Below are 17,289 nucleotides of genomic sequence, written 5' to 3'. Positions count from 1 at the left end.
GCGTTGTGTACCCTTGCCATAAAAAAGAGAAGCACGCTTTAGATGCACAACTATATACAATGTTATTATTATAACAAACAAAATGAAGACGTCTATAAATTAAGTCAGTAAATTATGAAATAAGAAATATGATTGTTCCCCAGGTACCCAGGGTTGGAATTATATACTCTTAACGTACGTTGAATTTGGATTTAAAATGTATCGACGGATACTTATTTGTCTGTGGAAATGAAATATATACCTACTTAGTGATGGTTTTAAGGTTTTTTTTAAGTCTATGATGTTATTCGTAGTCTTTTCTGCTTAGTTTTATATAAATAGGTATATTTACTATTAACAGTAAAACGCACTGAGTCTTGAATTATTAATTTATTTCCACGTAAAATGTATGACAGCACTTAGACCGACGCTGCTACGATCCAGGGCGGTAGCCATCTTGCCTTCTCGTCCACCCACTGCCGAGCTGTCAGCTCGGGGACGTTCCGAACTACGCTAACAGATCGGCCATTCGACCTTATCCTTTGCCCACAAAGGAAATCTCCCACGCGTGGGCCACTGAACTTCACCACCAGTCCACCACGCACTTCGCAGCTCAGCTCACCAGTGGCAGTTAGCCCACTAGTCCGCTAACTCTGCGAAACAACCAAATTCATGTGAATGCTTTGCCCGAATGCAAGCCATTGTTTCAAGAGGCTTTTCATCATCCTTCCAGAATACCAAACCCAGATCCGTTCAGGACACTAGTAAGTCTCTCACCAAATTATTGTTTTCGTGAGAATAGATACATTCTAGATTTCTATTCTATCAGTATAAGAAAATACACCCACAAGTCACTTCTACTGTTTCCATAGCTAAACGAGAAAACTTATAAGATATTTTCAATCAAGGCTCAACAGACCTTCAATTATCCAACGTCGAAAATTATATTTAAGAACTACTTGAAATTAATTCAATCATAAAAATTATGATGCATGACTTGCATGACCTTCAGACCAGAAAAGTTATAGGTGCATATTCACCACGCTGTTATAACAAAAACATGGAACGGGCTCACGTCTGACGTCAGTGATGTAGAAGATGCGTGCTTCACGCAGGGTCAGCACAAGACACTCGCTCGGCTCGGTGGGCCTCGGCTGTACACCAAGCGCCTACTTAGCTCCACGTCTACGGCAGCCTCCAATGCAAAGATGCGTGCTCCACGCAGGGTCAGCACAAGACACTCGCTCGGCTCGGTGGGCCTCGGCTGTACACCAAGCGCCTAACTCCACGTCTACGGCCGCCTCCAATCCGAAGCATAGATATTAACCAGCCATTATAGTCTCTCCAATTCTGTAATTCATATTATTAATGTTACACGTGTTCCGTTTTATCACAACGAACAATATGATTTCAGAATAACCGTGCATTTCATAGTCCAACCTGAACTGTGAAACATTATTACAATTTACATCTTATCAACGGGCTACAGAACATTACACAAACAGATCATAGTAGTCTGTTGTCTTGTCTCAATACCAATTTTGTATTGACCAAAGTTAAAGTAGTCATTGACCCTCAAACATAACTAGGGTACATCTAAACTTTACTCGTAATTAATGTTGTGTTCTGCCTTACCAGCACCATACGTGTTACCGACTATCCTCAATGTTCATCTCAGGCCCATGCCGCAAACTCCATCGAGTTCACAGTCACCGCCACCGCGCAATAGCAGCCGTATCTTGCGACTTCGTCACGAGTGCAGAGACTGCAGAGAATGACGTTATCCACTTCTCTCAGTCTGGCATACACAGTAGGTACAGAACTTCTCCGCCCAAAGCATCATGGGAGGTAACGCCACACATGGCGTCCTGAAAATAGACGTCACCGCAAGAAGCGTCGTGACTACAGACAAGTCATGATTGACGACCCGAAGGCGTCTTGGAAACAAGCATCACCGCAAAAAGCGTAGTGACTACAGACAATACCGCACGAGGCGTTCATGAAACAGGCGTCACCGCGAGAAGCGTAGTGACTACAGGCAACACCGCACACAAGCGTTAATAGAACAGGCTTCACCGCGAAAAGCGTAGTGACTACAGACAACACCGCACACAGGCGTTAATGGAACAGGCGTCACCGCGAGAAGCGTAGTGACTACAGGCAACACCACACACAGGCGTTAATGGAACAGGCGTCACTGCGAGAAGCGTAGTGACTACAGGCAACACCACACACAGGCGTTAATGAAACAGGCGTCACCGCGAGAAGCCTAGTGACTACGGGCAACACCACACACAGGCGTTGATGAAACAGGCGTCACCGCGAGAAGCGTAGTGACTACAGGCAACACCGCACACAGGCGTTAATGGAACAGGCGTCACCGCGAGAAGCTTAGTGACTACAGGCAACACCACACACAGGCGTTAATGAAACAGGCGTCACCGCGAGAAGCGTAGTGACTACAGGCAACACCACACACAGGCGTTAATGAAACAGGCGTCACCGCGAGAAACCTAGTGACTACAGGCAACACCGCACACAGGCGTGTGAAAACACATATCACCGCTACAAGCGTCGTGACTACAGACATCACCGCACACAGGCGTGTGAAAACACATGTCACCGCTACAAGCGTCGTGACTACAGACAACATCACCGCACACAGGCGTGTGAAAACACATGTCACCGCTACAAGCGTCGTGACTACAGACATCACCGCACACAGGCGTGTGAAAACACATGTCACCGCTACAAGCGTCGTGACTACAGACAGACATCACCGCACACAGGCGTGTGAAAACACATGTCACCGCAACAAGCGTCGTGACTACAGACATCACCGCCAGAGGCGTGTGAAAACACATGTCACCGCAACAAGCGTCGTGACTACAGACATCACCGCCAGAGGCGTGTGAAAACACATGTCACCGCAACAAGCGTCGTGACTACAGACATCACCGCCAGAGGCGTGTGAAAACACATGTCACCGCAACAAGCGTCGTGACTACAGACATCACCGCCAGAGGCGTGTGAAAACACATGTCACCGCAACAAGCGTCGTGACTACAGACATCACCGCCAGAGGCGTGTGAAAACACATGTCACCGCAACAAGCATCGTGACTACAGACATCACCGCCAGAGGCGTGTGAAAACACATGTCACCGCAACAAGCGTCGTGACTACAGCCATCTCCGCCCAGAGGCGTGTGAAAACACATGTCACCGCAACAAGCGTCGTGACTACAGACATCACCGCCAGAGGCGTGTGAAAACACATGTCACCGCAACAAGCGTCGTGACTACAGGCATCACCGCCCAGAGGCGTGTGAAAACACATGTCACCGCAACAAGCGTCGTGACTACAGACATCACCGCCAGAGGCGTGTGAAAACACATGTCACCGCAACAAGCGTCGTGACTACAGGCATCACCGCCCAGAGGCGTGTGAAAACAACTTACTTCATCCTCTTGGGAGTCTCACGCTGACAGCTTACTGTTCAGTACTTCTCATTGGCAACCGCGACCATGCCTTGTCGCGCATCAGCCATGTCAGCATTTCTCACTAGCAGCAATGCCAGCAATACTCCAAACCGAACACATACTTGCATATGTTTCCTCTGAAACCATACTAAAAGCAGTAAATTGTTCCACACAATGTAGCACCATTGGCTTTATGTTGTTTCATATAATACTACCGTGTTCCATTACACTGATATTTTACTCAGCTTTGAAAAGATTCCAAAATCCAGAACCTCAGACTTCAAATTATCCATGTTTACTCAGTTTCAGTTGGACATTAATTCCTTTAGGTACTCATACCAGATGTTATTCATAAAATCAAGCCACCAACAGTGTTAGAGCACTTAACAATACATAACTTACTCCAACATTTAATTGGGAAATAGAAATTATACAGTACGGCCTACAGTGGCAAATTATTACTTGTGCAGTTTAGCAGCTTGTGCAGCATAATTAAATCAATCATATCATACCATTGGTCCAGTAAAGGACCCAACACTTAGTTAACCTTTTGTATAAAGATCACCATGATTAATAATTTTGTCAAAATCAGACTACTGCACACTCACTTGATTAAATTGCAATGGGCAACAACAACCTTAAGTATCCGTCTCACCATTATTTCCCACTTGAAATACGTTTACAGTCTTTCAACAAGCATATTTATTTTTATCTTGTATGAACTTTACACAACAGCCTCACCAGCTAACACCATGCTTGCTTTAGTTTATGTGCCAATTTTCCATCACAAATACTATCTGTGAACACAATGTAAGAACACACACAGAGACAAATAATACTTTGATAACAGTAATCACCATACCATACTCATTTTGCATGAATAAAACTCTTATACGTTTTTTTGTAAGTTGAACATGTGTTATAAACACTTGGCCATAATAATTATGATCAATTCATCCTCTGTTTCTATCTTGTGAAGCAAGCAGTAACTATTAGAGTCACATTTTGCATTGTTCAGGCCTTCATTCCACTTTCACAATGATCAAAGAACATAATGTAAACATACACTAATACAACAACTTTGATAACATTAAATCACCATACCATATCCATTGTGCATGAATAAACCCCTTTTGCTATTATTTTGTACTAGCCATTCATTGATCATGTGTTACAAACACTTGACCACAAGGTTATCAATGTAACCCTTAATCCATTCTTGTGAAACAAGCAGCAACAAGCAGTGACTACTACTGTCACATTTCACATTGCGCAGACCAATATTCTATCACATTTACTATCTGTGAACATAATGTAAAAACACACACAGAAAGACAAGTAGTACTTTGATAACAGTAAATCAGTATACTGTATTAATTGTGCAGGGATACACCCTCATCACTATTATTTTCTGCTGGTAAAACTGTCCACATGTGTTGCAAACACTTGACTACAAAATGCTTAGTAAATCCACACTACTGCTCTTGTGAACCAAGCAGCAATTATTAGTATCACATTTTGCATTTTGCAGGCCAACATTCCACCACAATTGCTATCTGTGAACATTTAAACACAGACATGCTCACAACACAAAACAATACTTTGATAACAATAAATACCCATACTTTACATGTGTACTTTGTTGATATTCTGCATAAATACTTCTTATAGGCACACCTCATCATACCTTTTGCTTTAAGACTAATTTGAGATGTGTTCACATTCCCACAACTGTTCAACAGGTAGCGGTCAGTTTTCTCATGATTCCTCTTGCGGAATCCACAATTCCACAGCCATTGCTGAACTTATACTTGTATTTGTTAAACAGGTCAATATTACACCATAAGTAATATCTGTAAACATAATGTGAGCACACACACAGAGTACACAGACACACATCTCAAAACAATCAAACAGTAAGAAATAGTAACAATATTCAAAATCACACCAACAGACTTACTATACTTTCAGCAAAGTACAACATTTCCTTCATGCCAGTCAATAAATGACAATGTAATAAAAAATCACTCCTTTCACTAAGAGGAACTAAGCTGAATAATTAATCATCAATCAATTAAACTTAAATGGGATCATAATAAAATGACCATTGAATTTTTGTTGTAGTCTCGGGTAATGTCACCAATACTGTTGTCATCAATAGTCGGCAACATTACTGTACCACATTAGGTACTATCAAGTGCCAAACACTTTTATTTTTAACATCATACATTTTTTTTTTAATTGAAAGTATTTACTAAATGTAATTTTAAATGACTTAAATATCATGCTATAACTTCCTCCGCTGATAGGCGAGAAGCTAACTTGTCTAATATGGCTCCGGTAAACCTTCAGCAATATTACACTCACATTCACATTACCTTACCTCAGTGGTTACTAAAACTTTACTGAACACATCATAATCATTATTCAATATTGAAATCAGTCTTCAATACACATCACAGTCATCAAGATAGTCTCATCTTCAAGATACCAATTTCATATATTGTACACTTACTAAGAATACTTATTCTTAGACTTGAAACCATAAACCCTTGCTCCTTGACTTGCAATAATTATTGTGTAACACAATTTTATTATGATCACTTGTATAATTTCCCAACAGCACAAACTAAACCATGTGCAACCCATAATTAATGAAATATCACACTTTGCGCATTTTAGGTGAATGTTCACCGAGTTCACTGTACACATTTTATATTTATTATTTCTAAACATGTATAAAACATAATATCTTACAGTAGTACCTGCTTTGTTATCCATAAGCAGTTCACTTTGTTACCTTGTAAGCCAACATCAGGCTGGGACGGGATCTCAGTCATGTTGATTATTACATCCAGATATTTTGTTTCACATCATTTTGTCCCAAGGCATTCATATTTGTACCATCATCAAACACCGGTATGCCATGGAGTTGAAGTTATCATTTCTGTTCTGTAAATTAAGCTCAAAACCAGCACAGCCACTCTAAGACTAGAGTGGTATTATAATAAATACCAATGCATGTTGTGCATGCATTTATGTAATAATAATGTATAAGTTTCATACCAGAAACACACCAAATGATATACACCAACTTCAAAATGTACATTCCTGTTAGTATTTATCTACTGGACTTCACACAATAAGGATCAAAGTCCATTATCATCTTACGCGTTAGGTTATTGGTGCGTAATTGTTTATTACAATTTCTTGACAGAAAACGTTCACGTATTTGAACAATTGAACATACCTGTATTCAGGGATGGTAATAGCCACATCCAACCAGTGTAACACATTCGTAATCGAGTGTTATTGCCTCGACTCATGCTCGTAACTTACCGCAGTCGCCAGGCGACAATTTTGTTGTACTTGCGTACTTTTTCGTTATGAAAATATCATACATTTATTGAATAACTTTTCAACAAACCATTTAAACACTTCGCGACTCAAAACTTAATGCATTTTACCATTATTTTACCAAAGTGCGTACGCGCCCATTTCGCGCGCAAATGACGCTTCTTCAAACAGTTCGATTATTAACTAATTTGACCGAAATACTACGTAGGCATGAAATTCAGAGATCGCACTTCTGAATTATTAACAGTAAAACGCACTGAGTCTTGAATTATTAATTTATTTCCACGTAAAATGTATGACAGCACTTAGACCGACGCTGCTACGATCCAGGGCGGTAGCCATCTTGCCTTCTCGTCCACCCACTGCCGAGCTGTCAGCTCGGGGACGTTCCGAACTACGCTAACAGTACAAAAAAATCAGTCCCCACTTTACACGTAAGCAGGGGGAGTACCCTCACAAAACATTTTTTTCCACTTTTTATTTTACCACTTTGTCGGCGAGATTGATATACATATTGGTACCAAATTTCAGCTTTCTAGTGCTAAGGGTCACTGAGATTATCCGCGGACGGACGGACGGACAGACAGACATGGCGAAACTATAAGGGTTCCTAGTTGACTACGGAACCCTTATAGCCCCCCAAGGCCCAGCCATATCTACAAATGAAAAATCCAGTTTTGTTTGAAAACTACAACTACTGCCTTTGAGCCTTAGACCGTTTTCACATTATCCGATCCGATATCGGATGTCGGAAGGATTTCAATAGAAAAAATCCAAGATGGCGCCTGTAATGTATGGGATATCGGTCCGACATCCGATATCGGATCGGATAATGTGAAAACGCACTTAGGATTTCTTATGAGGATAACAAAATGCGGTCTCTTTACAATTTGCCTTTCGGCAATTTTATAATAGTACATTACGATACAAACAAAATTCGAAACAAGTGGCGATAAATTCAAATACGAAGGCAGAGAGTGTTTTATATCGACTCGAGTGACGAATTGCTTATTCGCACATGTACAACGTTTTACAATATATATGATCATTTCCATTTTTGGCATAGTTTCATAATGTGCTCATTACCTAACAAGTGCGGTAATATTAGCGCGATATGTATTGTAAACGGCTTTATTACATTGTAAAATGATTTTTATAATTGACTGACAACAATTACATCAATACCAAATACGAGGCCAATAAATGGCTGATTGGACTTAATTTTAACCTATGAATGTTTCTGTTCTTTGCTATACGACCAGGGACCGGACAACCCCTTCCGCGCTACAAGCCTTTCATTGGGAATCCCTAACGTAAGGACGACCCAATCGAGAGACTCTCCCTTTCGAACTGCAAGCCCATTCATTTGACTAGCCCTTACAAAAAACTAAGCAAAACAATAAAGCTAGCCCTGTGCATTGGCTTAGCGCTATCCGATACGGCTTGCAATCCTTTAATAAGGGTTACCCTTATTTTAAGCGCTATTTATAAGGCTTTCCCTTTTGTTAAAGCGTAGTCGAGCCTTGCGTAAAAGAGACAGGATTATGAATCTAAGCTATTGTAAGAACAGGAAGGAAAATGCGCTGTTGCCATTCCGCACTATGCGCCCCATTTTTAATTTTGCAACGAAACATGTTTTCGTTGGATAAAAGTATAGAACACGGCTAGAAATTATTTTTAATGAACTGGGAGACAAGGGACTGATGGATCGCCTGATGGTAAATGATCATCGTCGCCCATAGATCAGTATGTATGTTCGTACGTATGAATGTATGTAGGTATGTATGAATGTATGTAGGTATGTATGTATGAATATAATTATGTATGTATGAATATAATTATGTAAATATGTATATACGCATGTAAATATACAGTGTTGGCCGAAAATCAATACAATTAACCATTAACATTACACATTGAAAACGTTAATTGCCAACATAAAAACAAGCCGTTTTCGTCATCCAACTCACCTTGATGAGTTAATTGGGTGAGCAGTAACCAAGGTAGAGCTGATGCTGAACCCTGGCTTTTCCCAGCTAGGGGAGTGCGGGTTTGGAGTAACATAGGCAAGCGCTGTTTTCGTCATCGGACTTGTCTTGATGAGTACTTGAGTGAGCAGTAACCAAGGTAGAGCTGATGCTGAACTCTGGCTATTCCTAGGGGAACTCGGGTTTCGTGCAACATAGGCAAACGCTGTTTTCGTCATCGGACTTGTCTTGATGAGTACTTGAGTGAGCAGTAACCAAGGTAGAGCTGATGCTGAACCCTGGCTTTTCCCAGGGGAACGCGGGTTTGGTGTAACATAGGCAAGCGTGGTTTTCGTCATCGGACTTGTTTTGATGAGTACTTTAGTGAGCAGTAACCAGGGTACAGCTGATGCTGTACCCTGGCTATTCCTAAGGGAACTCCGGTTTCGTGCAACATAGGCAAACGCTGTTTTCGTCATCGGACTTGTCTTGATGAGTACTTGATTGACCAGTAACCAAGGTAGAGCTGATGATGAACCCTGGCTTTTCCCAGGGGAACGCGGGTTTGGAGTAACATAGGCAAGCGCTGTTTTCTTCATCGGACTTGTATTGATGAGTACTTGAGTGAGCAGTAACCAAGGTAGAGCTGATGCTGAACCCTGGCTATTCCTAAGGGAACTCGGGTTTCGTGCAACATAGGCAAACGCTGTTTTCTTCATCAGACTTGTATTGATGAGTACTTTAGTGAGCAGTAACCAAGGTAGAGCTGATGCTGAACCCTGGCTATTCCTAGGGGAACTCGGGTTTCGTGCAACATAGGCAAACGCTGTTTTCGTCATCGGACTTGTCTTGATGAGTACTTGAGTGAGCAGTAACCAAGGTAGAGCTGATGCTGAACCCTGGCTATTCCTAGGGGAACTCGGGTTTCGTGCAACATAGGCAAACGCTGTTTTCGTCATCGGACTTGTCTTGATGAGTACTTGAGTGAGCAGTAACCAAGGTAGAGCTGATGCTGAACCCTGGCTATTCCTAAGGGAACTCGGGTTTCGTGCAACATAGGCAAACGCTGTTTTCGTCATCGGACTTGTCTTGGTGAGTACTTGAGTGACCAGTAACCAAGGTAGAGCTGATGCTGAACCCTGGCTTTTCCCAGGGGAACGCGGGTTTGGAGTAACATAGGCAAGCGCTGTTTTCTTCATCGGACTTGTATTGATGAGTACTTGAGTGAGCAGTAACCAAGGTAGAGCTGATGCTGAACCCTGGCTATTCCTAGGGGAACTCGGGTTTCGTGCAACATAGGCAAACGCAGTTTTCGTCATCGGACTTGTCTTGATGAGTACTTGAGTGAGCAGTAACCAAGGTAGAGCTGATGCTGAACCCTGGCTATTCCTAAGGGAACTCGGGTTTCGTGCAACATAGGTAAACGCTGTTTTTGTCATCGGACTTGTCTTGATGAGTACTGGTAAAGTTGATATTGAACTCTGGCTGTACCTAGGGGAACTTAGGTTTGGTGCAACATAGACAAACCCGGTTTTCGTTATAGGCCCTGCCTTTATGAGGACTTGGGTGCGCAGTACCCAAGCCAGTGCTGTAGCTCAGACCTTGTGGTACCTGGGGGAACTCAGGTTCGGTGCAATATAAATAAACGCTGTTTTCTGTTCATAGTATATTTCGTGTAAAATATCTTAGACTCGTCTTTATGACTGGTACTTGGTTGAGTTGAGTAGTAGCATAGAATCTGTTAAACTATTTCTGTTGATTGTTGTGAATTCTATGAAGATCGTTTGAAACAGAAATACTTTTCTGGTGGCAATCAAGCATACAGCCCGTCTGATAGTAAATAGTTACCGCAGTCTATGGACGCTTGGAACTCCAGTATTCTCTTTATTCCCTGAGTTACTATTAGTGAAATCGACTGTACTTAATTTTGATATTCAAATGGATATACATAGTACATAGTGTACATACGTATTTTTTTAGACATAAATAAAGTGTTTTATGTATGGCAAATTAATAAATTTGTTGTAACTACTTCTGGTAGGATTTTTGTTCAGTTAATATTATGTTTTATGCCTAACTTGACATTACATGAAATATTTCTATATTATAATGCACCGAAACCAGAGTTGCCCTAGATACCGCCAGGGCTCAGCTACAGCGCTGTCTTGGCTATTGCGCACCCAAGTCCTCGTCAAGACAAGTCCGATGACGCAAACAGAGTTTGCCTATGTTACACCAAACCCGAGTTCCCCTAGGTACAGCCAGGTTTCAGTTCAGGCATCAGCTCTATCTCGGGTACAGGTCACCCAAATACTCATTAAGACAAGTCCAATGACGAAAACAGCGTTTGCCTGTGTTACACTAAACCCGAGTTCCCCTAGGTGCAAACAGAGTTCAGCATCAGCTACACTTCGGGTACTGCTTGCTCGAGTACTCATCAAGACAAGTCCGATGACGGAAACAGCGTTTGCCTGTGTTACACTAAACCCGAGTTCCCCTAGGTGCAGCCAGGGTTCAGCATCAGCTGGACTTTGGGTATTGCTCACTCGAGTTCTCATCAAGACAAGTCCGATGACGAAAACAGCGTTTGCCTGTGTTACACTCAACCCGAGTTCCCTAGGTGCAGCCAGGGTTCAGCATCAACTGGACTTCGGGTACTGCTCACTCGAGTACTCATCAAGACAAGTCCGATGACGAAAACAGCGTTTGCCTGTGTTACACTAAACCCGAGTTCCCATAGGTGCAGCCAGGGTTCAGCATCAGCTGGACTTTGGGTACTGCTCACTCGAGTACTCATCAAGACAAGTCCGATGACGAAAACAGCGTTTGCCTGTGTTACACTAAACCCGAGTTCCCCTAGGTGCAGCCAGGGTTCAGCATCAGCTGGACTTTGGGTATTGCTCACTCGAGTACTCATCAAGACAAGTCCGATGACGAAAACAGCGTTTGCCTGTGTTACACTAAACCCGAGTTCCCATAGGTGCAGCCAGGGTTCAGCATCAGCTGGACTTCGGGTACTGCTCACTCGAGTACTCATCAAGACAAGTCCGATGACGAAAACAGCGTTTGCCTGTGTTACACTAAACCGGAGTTCCCCTAGATGCAGCCAGGGTTCAGCATCAGCTAGACTTCGGGTACTCATCAAGACAAGTCCGATAAAAAAAACCGGCCAAGAGCGTGTCGGGCCACGCTCAGTGTAGGGTTCCGAAGTTTTCGATATTTTTCTCAAAAACTACTGAACCTATCAAGTTCAAAACAATTTTCCTAGAAAGTCTTTACAAAGTTCTACTTTTGTGATTTTTTCATATTTTTTAAACTTGTGGTTCAAAAGTTAGAGGGGGGGGACGCACTTTTTTTTCCTTTAGGAGCGATTATTTCCGAAAATATTAATATTATCAAAAAGCAATCTTAGTAAACTAATTCATTCTTAAATACCTATCCAACAATATATCACACGTTGGGGTTGGAATGAAAAATATTATCAGCCCCCACTTCACATGTAGGGGGGGTACCCTAATAAAACATTTTTTCCATGTTTCATTTTTGCACTCTGTTGTCGTGAGTGATATACATATTGGGACCAAATTTCAGCTTTCTAGTGCTAACGGTTACTGAAATTATCCGCGGACGGACGGACGGACGGACAGACAGACATGGCGAAACTATAAGGGTTCCTAGTTGACTACGGAACCAGGGGCGGCTCACTCCGCGATCCTTTCACCGCGCTACAAGTACATGCCGACGGCCGCAAGTTCGCGGCCCATTCACTGGCGATGACCTTTGCGCGGCGCAATAGAATTCAATGTCGTCTGTACGCGTGCGGTCCGTTTGTTAATGTAGGTAAGAATTTAGAATGGCGGCGTTTTGTGAACATCAAAGGAGTGAGCCTTCTGTACTTGTACTATTATATATTCTGTGTACGGAACCCTAAAAAGCAGCGTTTGCCTGTGTTACACCTGAGCAAAGCAGGAGCCTATCATAATAACTATAAGTATTTGGTATTGAAAATTGAACCTTATTTTATCTACAGCCGTTTCCATCAAACAGAAACGCGCAAATATCACACACAGTGCCGCCGTAGGTAACGATCGTATGTTATTTCGTTCGGAGTAATGTGTGCTTTATGAGCGAGGTACAGGATTTAAACTCGCACGATATGCTATAAGGGAGAGCAAATAAAACCCAATATAAGGCTTACCCTTATGGCGTTAGGCTGAACCGATGATAAGGGTTTTGAAAGGGTATTGGGCTATTTTAGGTAAGCGCTTTCGTTAGGGCTTTAAAAGCAAAATGAAAGGGTATCGCGTCAAAAGGGTAGGGTAAGTTAAGCCTAACGAAATACCCATACAAAACCCCGTATAAGGGATAGCGGGCCGGTCCCTGTATACGACTAAAAAAAAAACAAATAAAAAGAGCTTAGCTAAACTTATAGGCACCTTTATCAAACTAACCGCATTGTATTGAATAGCGACATAAATGACTATACTTACCTAGATATTTTTCTGGCACGAATGAAGTGTCACTAGTGACTTCCTTCCGATATTTAGTTCATCGATAACTTACATTATAATATGTCATTAATTAGTATAATTATGTAATTAATTATTTTCTTGGCAATGAATCTTGAGTAGTTTCATGTGTTCTGCCTACCCCGTTTAGGGAATATAGGCTTGAATTTGTGTATATAACATTATTGTTTTACACAAATGTCACATGTTTGAAAATAGATGGACAATAATAATAAAACGAACCATATTTTAAGAGTTTACATAATTTCTTACATGATTATTCAAGATTTTTGAGATTATTATTAGGGGTATTTATAAACTTAATTAAGGCTATTTATCGATAAAAGGATTGTCGATGTTTTTATTTTGTTAAGCACTAACAACTTGACGTTTCGGGCCAAAAAATATATATATATAAATGACATATGTAATAGACAAATATATCCAGTTTAGTTCTTCGTAAAAACAGGATGTAGAGAGAAATAATAAAAATGTTATTAATCGATAGATTCCTTCGTTTTCTTTATTTATTTGGTCTAATGATATGACAATTATGACTTACATTAACTAGTAACATTTATCGATGTAGGGAACAAATCAAATTATTTAGTTTAAATATTTTTTGATTTGTTGTTTAAGTAGTAACACTACTATATCTAAATTATAAACTGAAATATCTATTTCAGTTTATAGTAACATTTAGATAAAAGATAGTTTGACAAAGTAACTATCAATACCTACTTACTTTGGCATATACATACAAGGTGACCCATAAACGGGAAAATTTCTCACGACCAATACAGCAACTCTTTAGCACACCTCATACTTGATATGCATCGGCCCGCCTGTGAACGTTACTTAGTACAACATATTTTGATATTTTAAAGTCCACAAAAACAATCAATCCAAGTATGTATGTATACTTGCCAAGTATGTAAGCAAAATGTCTGTAATTATCAGCGTCCAATGTATGTTTCGTTTCGAGAGAGTCGAGAAATGTTAAAAACTGATTTAAGTACATATTACAATAGACATCGTGTTTTTATTGAATTCTGTTAACTTTAAGGGAAGATTGATTATTTAGTTCAAATACAATCAATTTCTCTAAGAAACTAGCGTCTTAACTCTTACGGTTATCGAATTATTAAAAATATTTAATTACTGAACGTGTGTGGCATCCCTTGCCACTTACTAATGTTATTTGTTTTGTTATGTGCCGTCAAACACTTGACAATGTCGAATTTAACGGAAAACAAAAAAAAAACACGGTCTATTCTATCGACGAGTAAACTCTACCTTACGTAGTCTGTGCGGAAAGAGAACTTTAGTAAAATGTATTGGAATTTTACGACTCTTTGCTTTCCGTACATACTCTAAATGTTACTTAATATTTACATAATTTCTTTTTTTAAAGGTTTATTTATCCTTATAATATGTTTACATAGTTCATTTATTAATCGTAGGCTGTTTTTAAGGAAAACGTTATATAAACTTACAGTTTTGTGTATAGTTCGAACATGGATAGGTACATAATACTCGTATAAGCTCATATACACACATTAGTTTGAAATTTTGAAAGTATGTTAGGCGCCAGTACTAATGCTATACACAATTGTATTCTAATATTTTCTAATCTAATCAATGGTATACCGTATGCCTGATTTGTTTTTTCTTCCTGGTAAGTCAAATTCTTAACTTTAAATATAAATGCGTTTACTTTGAATCTGACCACGCTAACTTTGCACGAATTTGATACCCAATCTTGACACAGCATTTGACATGAAAACTTAAGCGTGGCCCTATTCTACTTATTCTATCACTATGGCGGTGCAGGCTTACAACTGATGTACTATAAGGAAATACTTATAATACAGTCTTAGCCTAACTTATTCTATAATTAGCATTATAAAAAAATCCAAGCTTCAGTTTTTTACTGAGGTAAACTTGCAAAAGGATTTTTTTGTAGTGGGATTAGACCCTGAGACACTGGTCCCACCGCGAGCTAGTAAGCTAAGAGCTATCGGCTATAAAAATGAACAAAAGATAAGCACTCCCGTGCAAATTAAAGAGACACGGCGATATTGATAGCTCACCGCTGGGCGAGTAACTATAAACATCGCCGTGTCTCTTTTATTTACACGGGAGTGATAATATTTTGTTCGTTTTTATAGCCAATAGCTCATACCCATATAACCATAATCGGTCGCCGTTCCTACGCAAATCCTCCTATTTTGTGTACACACAGGTCTTCGGGTCTCAATGCTTAGTCGCAGTACGGTCGACGTTTAGTCGCGGCGACCCAAATGGGGACGATTGGTAACAGGCACAAATGGTCACAGAAGTGACAGAAGTGTGCACTACGCGTGCACACATTGTTACCGTTTGGCGACTACTTTCCCAAAATCATTCGTTCATTTCATTCTTTTCAAATGGCGACTGTCAGAGACGTCAAAGTAAAAAAGAAATAAAATCATTTGACATTAAAATGTAATGGCGTAAGAATTTGTTAAAGATAAATATTGTTTGCATTTGTAATATAATGTGGGCTAATTACCATGGCCAATTAAATTGCTCGAGTGATTTCATAAAATAAGTCTAAATTTATCAACGCGCCATCAATTTACCTCAGTTTAACCAGTAATAATATTATTGACTACTCGGTGTTTGCGTGTTATGTATATTGATTGGTGAAGTTTTAGTGCTCTGGTGCATATACTATACTGAAATAATAAAAATAATGCCTAGAAAACCAATAAAGTTGTTAAAATATGGATTAAGACGGTAATATTCCATGTAAAAAACAGTCGCCAAACGGTCACCAAACGGTCAACAAACGGTCGCAAAATGGTCGCAGCGTACACGCGTGACCGAAAGCAGAATGGCTTCTTGTATTCATTTTTTTCAGGTATCCTCAAACTTTATAAACAATTAAATATGCCGTCGTACTCAGTTGCCCTCACTAAAGAAGATAAAAAAAATTGTAACGTGCGTACCGAGCTGCTGGGTTGTAAAGGATCGGGGATCATATTATTATGGTCTTCTATAGAGCAACTAGTATTGTGCGGCATTTCACAATTGACACTTGTTGAAGTAGTCTTCATTAATATTACTATCAACATTCATTTCAGCGATCTGTACTTCTTTTGTCAAGATTTTTGTATAGATAAGTGTCTACAAATTTGTAATGTTAAAGAGACATAAATAAAACGTAGTAGAGTAAATAATGTGTTTTTTTTGTAACCCAAACAAAATACTTGTAGATACGAGTGCGGAAAAGAGGAAAATCGATACGAGTAGCAATAAATTAATACACGAACGAAGGGAGTGTTTTAAATCGACACGAGTTGTGAATGTCCTTTTCGCACGTGTATCGTACGACGATTTTCAGTACCTAAATCTAAGCTAAGAGTTTCGACCAGACAAGAAATGAATCATTGCTTGATTTGCTCGCACTACTGCGTTAAAAAAGCAGCATCTGTACTGAAAAAACTATCATTGCGCAACAGAAATTCTATTAATATCACAGTAAATACTCTATTTCATTTGATTCCTACTTTTATTGTGTAAAGCAACACTACACTTCATTTTTATCAATAAGAATTAAAAATTATATATTTAATACATTAAGTAACTATAAAGTGCTTATCTATTTGTATTATCATTCTGCACTTTTCTTAACTTTCCCACATTTCTATAAAATGTCGAAGAGTGCTTAAATGGTCGTCGTCGTTTATTATTATTTAATTCGCTCATATTTAAATGATTCAAAGCAACCAGTCCACAACTTCACAAGACAGTTTGAGAAACCTTCGTATTTCAGATTGTCATTTGCGGATACAGTGGTTTAGGAGCAGTTCGGTAATCAGACCTACACATGTGTGTACAAATTCTGTCAATGTCACTGTCAGAAACCGTTCTGACAGTGACAATGACAGCCACAAATTCGTCCACATGTTGTTACCGTTATGTGTGCAAACGTCGACTAATAAAGTGTCGT

Source organism: Leguminivora glycinivorella, chromosome 4, assembly GCF_023078275.1.
Source record: "Leguminivora glycinivorella isolate SPB_JAAS2020 chromosome 4, LegGlyc_1.1, whole genome shotgun sequence".
Taxonomy (NCBI): Eukaryota; Metazoa; Arthropoda; class Insecta; order Lepidoptera; family Tortricidae; genus Leguminivora; species Leguminivora glycinivorella.
Note: the sequence above shows the minus strand (reverse complement) of the source record.